The 12,334-nt window shown below is 41.7% G+C and overlaps 1 protein-coding gene across 1 annotated transcript in view; it reads left to right on the top strand.

Moving 5' to 3' along the window:
- LOC124717333 overlaps positions 1-12,334 on the top strand; it is a 63,888-nt gene that overhangs the window by 19,786 nt on the left and 31,768 nt on the right. The gene's annotated exons all lie outside the window — the stretch shown is intronic.

Below are 12,334 nucleotides of genomic sequence, written 5' to 3' on the forward strand. Positions count from 1 at the left end.
ACAGCCTTCGCTATAACAAATCTGTTAGCACAATTAGTTTTCTTTCACTCACACTCGTTGCCTTCGTCAGCACACATCCAGACTGTAACATTTCGAGCTAATCAAGGCCGCAGGTTAGTCTGTCAGCACGTCTAGTTTTCTTCTCGCTTTTCATATCGAAAACAAATCAATTCGCATCTTCCGCCAAAAGAAATCATTAGATTCAGCGATCCTGATTGGCTGCCGTACACTATTACCGGACTGCCTACGACCGACGGAAACAAAATGGTTAAAGCAGCACGCAGCGGAAGGGTTCAGAGCACTATATGCTCACTTCTGACAAAGACTGACTTCCATATTATCTGAACAAAGATTGGCTGGTGGGTCGCGGGAAGGGGGGCTAAGTGAACACGCTCTTCAGCTCTAGTCTGCAAAACCACTTCGGCGTGCATTTCGGACGGGACTTCTCATTGTACGACGTGTTGAGGTTTCCTCCCGCTCCATTTGCCTTTGGAGAGCAGGAAGAATAATTGCTCAAAACGCTCCGTGAGCGCTGAATTATTCTGATCTTGTCTTCGTGTTCCTGGCAGCAATAACACGTAGCGGCCTGTAATACTATTATAGGAACCTCATGTAGTATTGGTTCTTGAAGATATGTAAGCAGGCTTTAACATATATCTTGAACTTGTTTGCACTTCAGATTTTCCACCACCTGTGGGTCAAACAATCCATGTATATCTGAAACCTGAGTTTCTCCCGGCGTATAACATATTCAAATAACTTACGGGAATGCAAGCGGGTGGTGTTTTGCACAACCGCCGATATTTCGACAGGGCCACACCCATCTTTTTCAAGACATCAAGGCACAACTGCAGCAATGAATCACGATGTAAGGGAATTTAAAATTTTGGTATGCAGATCATAACCGGAAAGATAACAAACAAACAAATACACACACACACACACACACACACGCACACACACACACACACACACACACACACACACATACACACACTGTAACCTCTAGCGCCATCAGTCAAAAAGATGGCCGGTCTTCGAAGATATCGATAGTGATTATCAATAATATGCAGGCGAGGTAGCAACGTCTCTGAAACTCTTGTTTTTTGACAGGGGTGAGAGCAGGATTTCACACAGAATTTAGGTGTATACGTTCAATATCCTCTCTTCGTCCTATTTAATTCGGATCCAACCCTCTTGGGCAATGCTCTAGGGTGAGTCATAGTAGTCTTTTGTAATCAGTGTCTTTCTACTAATGAAGAAGTCTGTCACTTGCTTTACTTACGACTGAGTCTACGTGATCATTCCGTTTCATGTCATCCAGCTATCTAAATGTGTTGATTGATTCCAGTTGTGACTCATGGATACTGCTCTCATAGGATATCACATTTCTGCCTTTTGCGAGGAGCACAACTTTATAACCTGAACACTTAAAGGAAGTTATCCATCTTTGCGCCACTTTTAAGTCTTACCTACATTTGACTGAATACGAATTAATTATGCGCGTCCGAAATTACTTCTACTTATCTCCATCTATGACTCTCCATCCAAGATAACATGCTGCATTCTCCCTACCAAACCCCCCCAAAAAAATTATTCTGAAACCCCATATGATGGTACTTTCGCTGACAAACGTTGGTGTAGTCGGCCAAGTCAAGTGATTTTTGGAAGTCTAGACTACAACTAACTGGCTACCTTGATGCATGGCTTTCAGCACGTCATATGACATAAGTGCGAGTTGGGTATCGCACAACCGATATTTTCAGATTCCATACTGGTTCTTATGTAGAAGGTCGCTATATCTGAGATATCCCTTTATTTTAAGTTTGCAGCATACGAATGACAAAGACAGTCAAGTGAAGCAATGTAGCGATAGTAATAGGCAACTTAAACGTGAGAATTCGGTCACTATCCTATTAGGAAAAGCGTTCTCTGGTTTATGGTACTGTACATGTATTCTGTAGAAGCAGCGCTCATTACTGTGCATGGCCATCCTCGTATACCTTTCCCATCATTTCTCTAATACAAAAAATGCGACTAACTGTGTGCTTCTCTTGTAATGCACACAGTTGATTGATTTTCTGTCATATCTTTTCCCACCAAGTTTGTGCTTTGTCTCTAATGACCTCATCGTCGACGAAACGTGAAACAACAGTCTTCGATATTTCTTTTCATCCTTTTCGTAGTCGATTCCAAGGTTCTATCAACTGCGGCTCCTCATCTGGTTCTGTTGTCGAATACAAACTTGTATTGAGTGTTTTCGAAGATAAAAATTGCATCGTATGGAACATACCTGTACTTCTTTATTTCTACTGAAGACGATCGATTTAGATCATGAATCTCATCATTCTCGGGTTCTGATTGATGATCGAAATAGAATGTCTTCAATAAAAATAAAGAACTACAGTGTGTATCACAAAATTATACGATGCTTTTTTAACCTTCGTTAACCTCGTCCAGCACCGTCTACAAAATATTTTTGTACTGTCTTTCACTGGCCATAGCGCATTGTTCGCCTTCCCCCTCTCCCCATTCCCACCTCCTTTCCTTGCCTGAAATCGTGATTATGGTGTCTAATCTCCAGTGCAGCCGAGGTCTAGGTTAGGTTCAAGGTGGCATTTGATTATGAGATGGCGAAAACACCTATCGTGAATGCGAAATAAAGGTGGTGGTAACGGACTGTTCTATAGTTTAGCTTGATACCTATGCTCTCCCTTTATTTAACACACTGTGCCATATTTTCCGAACTTGGCCACATTTTACGAACTTAGCCATATTTAACGTACTTCATGGTAAATTCATATATTAAATGAGGGACAGGCATCTAATGATTATTTTGGTGGGTATTATGTACACATATTGTACATAAGTTAAGAAAATTCAAGGGAGTACAACGAAAGTTTTACCATTTCACTGTTCAATTAAACCGCACCGGTAGTGAAACCTACAAGTCACAATAGTCTGGCGGACGTGGATTCAAAAACAGATTTTGACTGCCAGAGGAACACCCTTAGCAACTGATTTCGTCGAACATACAAAGGAGGACCGAGGGAGAGGCCAGCGACTGCCTTCAAGGAACCATTCCAGATTTTTCGAGAAATAATTCAGGAAAACCCCAGAAAACTGAATCAAGATGCCTGTTGTGTTATTTAAATACTATTCGACGTATAATGTGTCTACTGTCTCAACCATTGTCACACTTTAATCAGTTAGATGGAAGGACCGTCTAAATCAACCTGTGTGAAAAAAGTTGCCAAGGCTGTTATTTCTTTACGCAATGTCACTAAACAATGAAAGTAGTTAGCCTGATTTTATCCATCGAATATCGTTCATAAATTTAAATTCTGTTTTACAACGAAAAAGTTGTCTTTTCGTAAGATCTTACATAATATTTGAATTGTCTTAGTATTTCATCAAGTTGTCGGTGCATACGTAAAGCATGTTAAGCTTTTTGAGTAAAACAGCAAACAATATGCAATCACACCGGAGATACCAGTATCATACTATCACCACACAATACCAAAGCAGTCAAATTTCTAAGGCTTTCACTCCTTCGTTTAAATAAAGACTGCGAACATTTTAGCGAATCGCTATCACCGTTTTACCGCATGACTATCCTTTCTCTAGCAGCGTATTGTCTGAAAAATTTTTTTACTTAGTTAATGACATGTTATACGCTTAGTATCAGTAATGTGAACTAATATTTTCTCAAGATCAACGGTATAAATTCGCATTCAAGCACGCTTGAACGTTTTTTGTCCCTAGATGAAACACCAGTCTCAAATGTTCTTTAATAACACTTTCAGTGACTGAACAATATGCATCTCTGACTTGTCAGATTGTGAGGAATTTATTTCTGCTCATTTCTCGTTCTAAGGAAATTCCTCATCATCCGTTAAAGCCAGAGATTTGTCTGATAAACATTTCATGTCCATAGCATTTTGCTTTTAATATTTGGAAACAGGAATAAGATTCTGTACCTGGGAGAAGATAGCTGTACACCACTCCAGGTATCGAGATTTAGCGATCCTGTTGTTTTACTGAATCACATGAAACGAATTCTGGGAGTGTTAACTCAACAATGACACAGCCGAGCTTTTCCCTAATCTTCTCACATAAAGTCAGTACTCTGACACTAACGCCATAGGTATTTCAGTTTATTTATGCTTCAGTCAAGTATTTCATTTTACTTGTTTGTCCCGGCGGGGTCAGGGATTTTCTCTGCCTCGTGATGGCTGGGTGTTGTGTGCTGTCCTTAGGCTAGTTAGGTTTAAGTAGTTCTAAGTTCTAGGGGACTGATGACCATAGATGTTAAGTCCCATAGTGCTCAGAGCCATTTTTTTTACTTGTTTGTACGCTATTTCGTCATCGTATTCATACTGATAGGGGGAGCCACGTAGAATATATATCATGTTAAGCTAACACAACATTATTTAATTGCATTTCCTACTGCTTTGAAAATTCCGTATGACCCAAATTTAATTTTGATACGTGTCTGAGGAAACAACGAAGAACCAGCAGTGCTACAAACTCAATAGCCAGACAGCTAATGGCAGGGAAAGCTGGAACCCCTCCAGTACATATAATATGCTTACAGCGGATTATCACATCGGTGATGAGTGAGATGCTGTTGTCAAAATATGTGATCTCACGACTGAAGAATGGTGCTGACTCCAGATAAGCATGTTTTATGTGTGTTTGTGTCTGCATATCTGTGTGAGAATGCATTACTAAAACCGCCGGGACAGTGGAACAGGCAGCGTGAAAGCCTGCGTTTGTTTGTACCCCATTGACACCGTCGGTCTACCTGATCGCAGCGGCTTTCACAACATTGTTACAGGCATCAACGATAACTGTCTATTTTGATTAGCTCTAGATGAAATGAAGATTACGCATCATTCAATGTGCACAGTGGAACAGATCATGACACTCTGCTTTTTGTACAAGTAGTTGTGTTTTTTTTCAGTTTTTTTTAAAGGCAGCAAATGTTTAGAAAAACTCTCCCATCCCTTCACTCTCATTACGATCCGTATTACAAATACAGCACAATAGATTTTAAGCACTTAAAAATTATCAACGTGTTTCACATTTCTGGGTCATCTAGATAGCAGAGGAGGACATCGTCAAACCAGTTACTCAAGACCATTCCTAAGACGGCATTCACGACTTTCACCACATTATCACTAGTTTAACCATTTTATGTCCCTACAATTTTTACTTTTTACTACTCTTTTCAGTGCGAAGTTATCTATTCTTCGATGCTTCAACACACCGCAGAAGTCAATCCTTACCTCTGATAAAGGTATTTTAAAATAATCCTTACTACCTTATTATTTGCAGTAATTCCAAATGCCACATTCATTGCCCTCTTTAACGTCCTTCTGTGACGTCACGTTCCGCATGCATCCTGTCTCTTCTTTCTGATTTTCCCACTGTCCACATTTCACTCCAATACATTGCTGCGCTCCAGTTGTAAAATTTTTGAAACTTCTTTTTCAATTCTCTATTAGTATTTGATTTCCTTGTATGGTTGTTACTGTGAGAAATGTCTTCCATATGCGCCAATATACCTCTAATACCTGGCTATCTTCGACCATCCGTACACATTTGCATTTTACACAAATTTATTCCTTCGCGTCATACCTAGTTCTGATATTAAACAAGTCGCTGACGTTCTACCATTCTTTATTACTGTCGGCTTTGACTTCTGTATCATTTCAAGATAATCCAAACTCGTCAGTGATCGTGGAGCGCAATAGAATAATCCAGGGATGTTGTCATCGGAAGATTTACCATGTATAATGAAGTTTCACGTGCGTATCTGTTAGCTTGGATGACAGCAATGGCAGCTTTGTGAAATATACTACCATATTTGTGTTGTTAGTAATGATGAGAGGCAATGAAACTCAGCACAGACACAGTCAACATCTCTCGAATAGCACCAAGGTATCGTCATGTATCAACCGGATGAATCACCGAATCTCCTTCAGAAAAGTCACAGCCTCTCACGAAAGAAACACTACGGGGATTAGCTACGACGTTGGCACACAAGATGAGCATGAACTGAGTTATGTTACCTCGATAAAGGATAATAACATTTTTTTCCTCTATCAAGATTCGAATCGTCTTCATGACGCTACATGAGGATGAAGTGCTATCGAATCTGAATGCATTAGGGATTTCACAGACACATCTGTGTACCTTGGTGGGAAACGAAAAGGGGAAACCTCTCAACGTGACGTAGACACATTTGTATAAGGCACTGATGTATGTCGTTCAAACAATCGTCTTGTGAACGCACTAGGATCTACTGCGATTGAAAATAATTGCCTATGACGTGTTGAAAATGTGATCCGTTGTGTTGGGCATCGTACTGGCCTAGTAATCAATGTAAACGTGTCAGGACGACGTCCAGATGTGAGATGAACTCAAGAAGAGATAACTGTCATAGTGGGCTTGCAGGAGATGGAATGCACGTTGGACGCGAGGTGGGGACTGTGAGTCAATGTCGATGCCAGTGAGGTAAGGACGGTGTACGCAGACATCATCTTAGTTCCTTTTAGAAAATAGTGAAGTGTATACGCAGCATGCGGCAACGGCCTTGCCGCAGTGGATACACCGGTCCCCGTCAGATCACTGAAGTTAAGTGCTGTCGGGGGTGGCCGGCACTTGGATGGGTGACCATCCGGGTCGCTATGTGCTGTTGCCATTTTTAGGGGTGCACTCAGTCTCGTGATGCCAAGTGACGAGCTACTCGACCGAATAGTAGCGGCTCCGGTCAAATAAAACCTTCACAACGACCGAGAGAGCAGTGTGCTGACCACACGCCCCTCCTATCCGCATCCTCAGCCGAGGATGACACGGCGGTCGGATGGTCCCGATGGGCCACTTGTGGCCTGAAGACGGAGCGCATATGTAGCATGCAGAACATCAGCCAGCCCAGTCTTTTGGCATTCCTGTAACGTCAAGGAGACATGCTTCCTGCCGTAAGAAAGTGATCGCGTGAAGAAATTACTAAGCAAGCTCTCTAAAGTGTACGCTGTCTCGCTAGACCACCGCTAACGCCATACCTGTTTGTCCTCCGTTAAGCAACTTGGACGGTCTGCAGCTTTGAGGAGATCGCCTGACAACAGGCGGAAATAGCTAGATAGCTATACCGAACATTATATGTGACACCACTATGACAGCCTCTAGTCTCGAATATAACAGTGTGTCGTAACTACAGCTGGGTCATTTCCCATGCAGAATAAAATGAAATACTTTGAGCGGCAAAAATGAAGAAATTAAGTTTCGATTCAGTCAGGAGACCAAATTACTTTTAAAAATATCTATCATTACTATCCCGTCAGACTGGTTATTTATTAGATAATTAACCAATAACTAGAATTATCGCATTACGCGATTTAGGTGCAGGCACAGGCTATGAAACTAATGCATGAACAGTACTATTCAAAATTCGATAGCGATCAGTGATGACAACAAAACTTACATGTGTACATGCAGACTGAAACGATGAATGAAAATTTGTACAATCGCCGAGATTCTAACCTATGTCTCCTGTTCATTTAATTAAAGCACCTATGCCTGGGCTTCAGATGGGATATTCCGTTTCGTTCGATGCTGAGGTGATATTCCGTTACAGTTTGAGAGCCTCTGCAATGCTGTTTGAGTTTAGGGGATAAACCAAGTATGCTGAGCAGTGAACGGGGATTCGGACTGAGGAGGGAGGCGTGATGGGGTAGAGGGTGCAGTGTGCAAAGGCACTGTGGCGTAGTGGTTAGCGTATCTGTCATGTGAGCACGCGACCTGGGTTCGAATCCTGGCCTTGATAAAATTTTCATTTGTCGCATCAGTATGCATATGTACATCATATATTAGTGGCTCTAAAAGGTCTCTGGAACATGGAGTTTCATTTGAACAAAACTTACCACCTCTGACCTCTATCTTACCGCGACGTGCCCTGTGTGGATTGACCGTGTCGTCGTTCACGTTTACCACTCAGTTATTTGCTCGTTGACAGACCCAACGAACACTCGATGCCAAAGGAATGCGAAATATCGAATTCACTAGCTGTTCAACGCATTTTAGTTTGTTTCATGAGTGAAAGAAGCAGATGACTGAAATATTCTTCTGTTCTTGCGGCAAATATTGGTCAAGAACTGCTACGTTTGGCATTGACAATCTTTCACCTTGGGAAACTGAATTGGTAAGATGCGCAATTTGTACAAATTTTTTAACTGTTTGGTGTAAATGTAAATGCCGTGTCGCTAGGGCCTCCCGTCGGGTAGACCGTTCACCTGGTACAAGTCTTTAGAGTTGACGCCACTTCGGCGACTTGTGTGTCGATGGGGATGAAATGATGATGATTAGGACAACACAACACACAGTCCCTGAGTGGAGAAAATCTCCGACCCAGACGGGAATCGAAGCCGGGCCGTTAGGTATGACATTCCGTCGCGCTGACCACTCAGCTACCGGCAATGGACAACTGTTTGACAATGAGGGGAGTGGTGTATGGATTCATGGTTTGTTAGATTCATGGTTTGTTACTGGGAAGATACAACATGCCAAAATAACATGTAATACATTTGTTTTTTAAATTTCTAAGTATTACTGATTCTTTGGAGAAATAAACAGGCTTAATCTTGCAGTATATATTGCACAGCAGATGACATTTCGGTATTTCCAGAACTGGCAATGATGCTCGATGCAAGAAAAAAAAATGCTGATTCAAAAATGAATTATGTCTACATTTGTCATCAGAAATAGACTCCTAGTTTGAAAAAGCAAAAAATTAATTCCTAATTTCTGAGACCGGTTTCAACGAACGAAGAAGTGCTTTGAGTTGACGGTATTCAATCCACATTACAACTTCTTGGGTTCTAGTAGGAAAACTTACAGATGATAAATATTGATAAATATAGAATTGGAAACAATTCCGCGAAAAGTTTATTGGGACTGTCCATCAGCATAGGAAAAATCCTTAAAAATACTGATTCAATTCGCCACAACTTAGAGGTATAAAACGTATTTGGTAGCCATAGTGGCAAGAAAAAGTGAGAAACAGAATGAAGCTGGAGCATGCCACGTGACGTACGTAAAACAGACTGTTGGAAGTAAGCAGCACCAACCGTCTTATTTGCTCACTGTTTCTTGTTTCAATGAAATACCTAAAAAATTATTTGAGTTCCATTAGCTTGAACTAAATATTATATTAGTTTGCGACACTTTTAACTACAGAAAGGTTCAAAAATAAAACTTTTTTAGTTGAACGCTAAATTTTGTTGGAGCATATCAAGTCTTATTCATAGGAAGGTTGTGTTACCATTGATGCCATACAAAATACTGAAATTATTCTAAATGATAATTTGTACTTAGTTACGTGGCCCTGTGACTATGGTCACATACAGTGTTCAGCGTGAATAAAATCCCATCAATTCCAATGATTGCTTCTAGGTATTCATTTTCATTTTCTACGCGTCTGTTTTCCTATGTAGTAAATGGACACTGAAGTCTTTCGAAAAGTTCTACTTCGTTTTCATCCAAAATGAGACTGGCTGTGGCATCTCTGAAACCAATTATTGGTAATTTTTTCCTTTCGTTTTTTTTTCTGTTCTGTAATTTCCTTATGAGCGTTGTGAGGAAATCTGTGGGAACGGACGACGTGTTCGCTACGAGTGAGAGTAGGAGCGCGGTCACCTCTGCTGGCAGCCGGAGCGCCTCGGCCGCTACAGTATCCAACTAGCGAGGTGTGAGAGGCAGAGTTCCAGCCAGCTAACGGGACGCGGCGCGACGCGCCCTCTGCCACACGCGGGTCACGCATCTTCCCAGAACGCACCGCGCCGAGCCGTGCACCGTGTCGTTGACCGCTTCCGACAGCTTCTCCTGCCAGGCACTCGCGCGACCCCGCAGCTGTAACTGGAGCGCCAGCAGCACACCCAACGAGGTTTTCCTCCCAGTTCCCGGCTCCTGGAAGAGCATTGTCCGCACTAGCTCCATTCTTGTACGTGATTCGTTGGCATTCTTCAGCAACCCTGGAGCCAACAAAAAAAAGAAGAACCAGTCTGAAGACTGACGTAAACTGCACTTCGTTACGAGTGTTTTACTTGAGGTAGTACGGTAGTGTCTTCCTCGACCTATGAATTTCAAGCTGTCATTGATGTAGCCAGTGACCACAAACGCAAATTTGATACACCCGCCACGACAAAGTATGGTATGCGGTATCAGATCTGACACTGCCTGCCAAAGGAATGCCATACACTGAGTTCACAAAAGTCGTGGGACAGTGATTGCACGTATACAGGTGGCGGTAGAATCTCAACCACAGTGCATTGGCAGAACTGTCATTTCAAATCAGGTGATTCAGGGAACAAGGTTTCCGAGGTGGTTATGGCCGAGTGAGGAGAATTAATCGACTTTGAACGCAGAAGGGTAGTTGGAGGTAGACGCATGGGACACTCCATTTCAGATACCCCAAGGGAATTCGCTATTCCGAGAGTTCAAAATGGTCCAAATGGCTCTGAGCACCATGGGACTTAAATGGTTCAAATGACTCTGAGAACTATGGGACTTAACATCTGTGGTCATCAGTCCCCTAGAACTTAGAACTACTTAAACCTAACTAACCCAAGGACATCACACACATCCATTCCCGAGGCAGGATTCGAACCTGCGACCGTAGCAGTCGCGCGGTTCCGGACTGAGCGCCTAGAACCGCTAGACCACCGCGGCCGGCCATGGGACTTAACTTCTGAGGTCATCAGTCGCCTAGAACTTAGAACTACTTAAACCTAACTAACTTAAGGACATCACACACATTCATGCCCGAGGCAGGAGTCGAACCTGCGACCGTAGCGGTCGCGCGGTTCCAGATTGTAGCGCCGAGAACTGCTCGGCTACTCCGAAACTGTCAAGAGTGTGCCGCGAATACCAAATTTCAGTTATCCTCTATCTCCACGGCCAACGCAGTGGCCGGCGACCTTCACTTAAGAACCAACGACTGCGACGTTTCCATTGAGTTGTCAGTGCTAACAGACTTGCAACACTGCTCGTAATAACCGCGGAAATCAATGTGGACCTTTTTTTGTGACTCTTGGTGTCTGCCTGTGTGTGTGTGTGCGCGTGTGGAGTGTTACTTTCCGTTTTCCTCTTTTCTTTTTTCATTTTTTTACTAATTTATTTTTTCATTCATTTATGTTCTTGGGAAAGAAATTGGATTTTGTGGTCAGCCATTGGGATTAATCTCTATTATATAATCAATGAGTGTAAAGAGTGAGTAGTTAGACATGTTTACTTGGTCAAGTAGCAGTATATTTCATCGAGCTTTTGTTTTGTGAATGCGGTAATTTTCTTGTAAGGTTATGAGGCGTGTTTCATTATTTATTCTAACCGTTATCATGTCATCCTTCCTTGCATTAGGTCTATGATTATCTTCTCTTAAATTTTCTGCAAAAGTTGAGCGGCTTGTCCCATATTTCCCTGTTCTCATATGTTCTTTGTACTGGGTGTCGCATGTTCCACTGCTCTGTCCTGCGTATCTTCCATCACATGTGCTGCATTGTAATTGCTACCAGAAAGCAGGAACACCAACAACAGGTAGTTTATGTAGAAGATACCAGTAGAACATTTTATGTTACCCACACACCATTTGAAATTATATGCACGAACTCCACAATATATGGGGATGACAATATATAACAAGCTAATGGGCAAAAATATATTTCTATGTAAATGACTTGCCCATAAATATAAATTCCCCGTCAGTTCTGTTTGCGGACGATACTTCTGTTTTAATTGAAGATGATGCAGAAAAAATTCAGAGTTCCATTGTGAGCACAATGGGTACTCTCGAAAACTGGTTCCAGTTAAATGGCTTGCAACTGAACATTGCAAAAACCAATGTGGTACATTTGAAAACCAAACATTTGATATGTGTGGATCTTAAAATACATCATCACAATCATCCTATGGAAGAAGTTAACACAGTCAAATTCCTAGGACTAAATGTGGACAACAACTTAAACTGGAGTACACATATTGAGTTCCTATAAAATAAACTAAGCAGCTTTGCATTTGCAATGCAAATACTAACAAACTCTATTGACATGAGTACACGAAAAATAGCATATCATAGCTATTTTGAATCTGTCATTAGGTATGCTATCATTTTCTGGGGAAATTCAAGTAGTGTATCTCGAATACTGAAACTGCAAAAGAAAATTATAATATACATGTGTAGTGCACAACAAACAGAAACTTGTCGCCCATTATTTCGGAACCTGCAAATCCTAACAGTTCCCTCCATACACATTTATCAAAACATAATTTTTGTGCA

Source organism: Schistocerca piceifrons, chromosome 1, assembly GCF_021461385.2.
Source record: "Schistocerca piceifrons isolate TAMUIC-IGC-003096 chromosome 1, iqSchPice1.1, whole genome shotgun sequence".
NCBI classification, from domain to species: Eukaryota; Metazoa; Arthropoda; class Insecta; order Orthoptera; family Acrididae; genus Schistocerca; species Schistocerca piceifrons.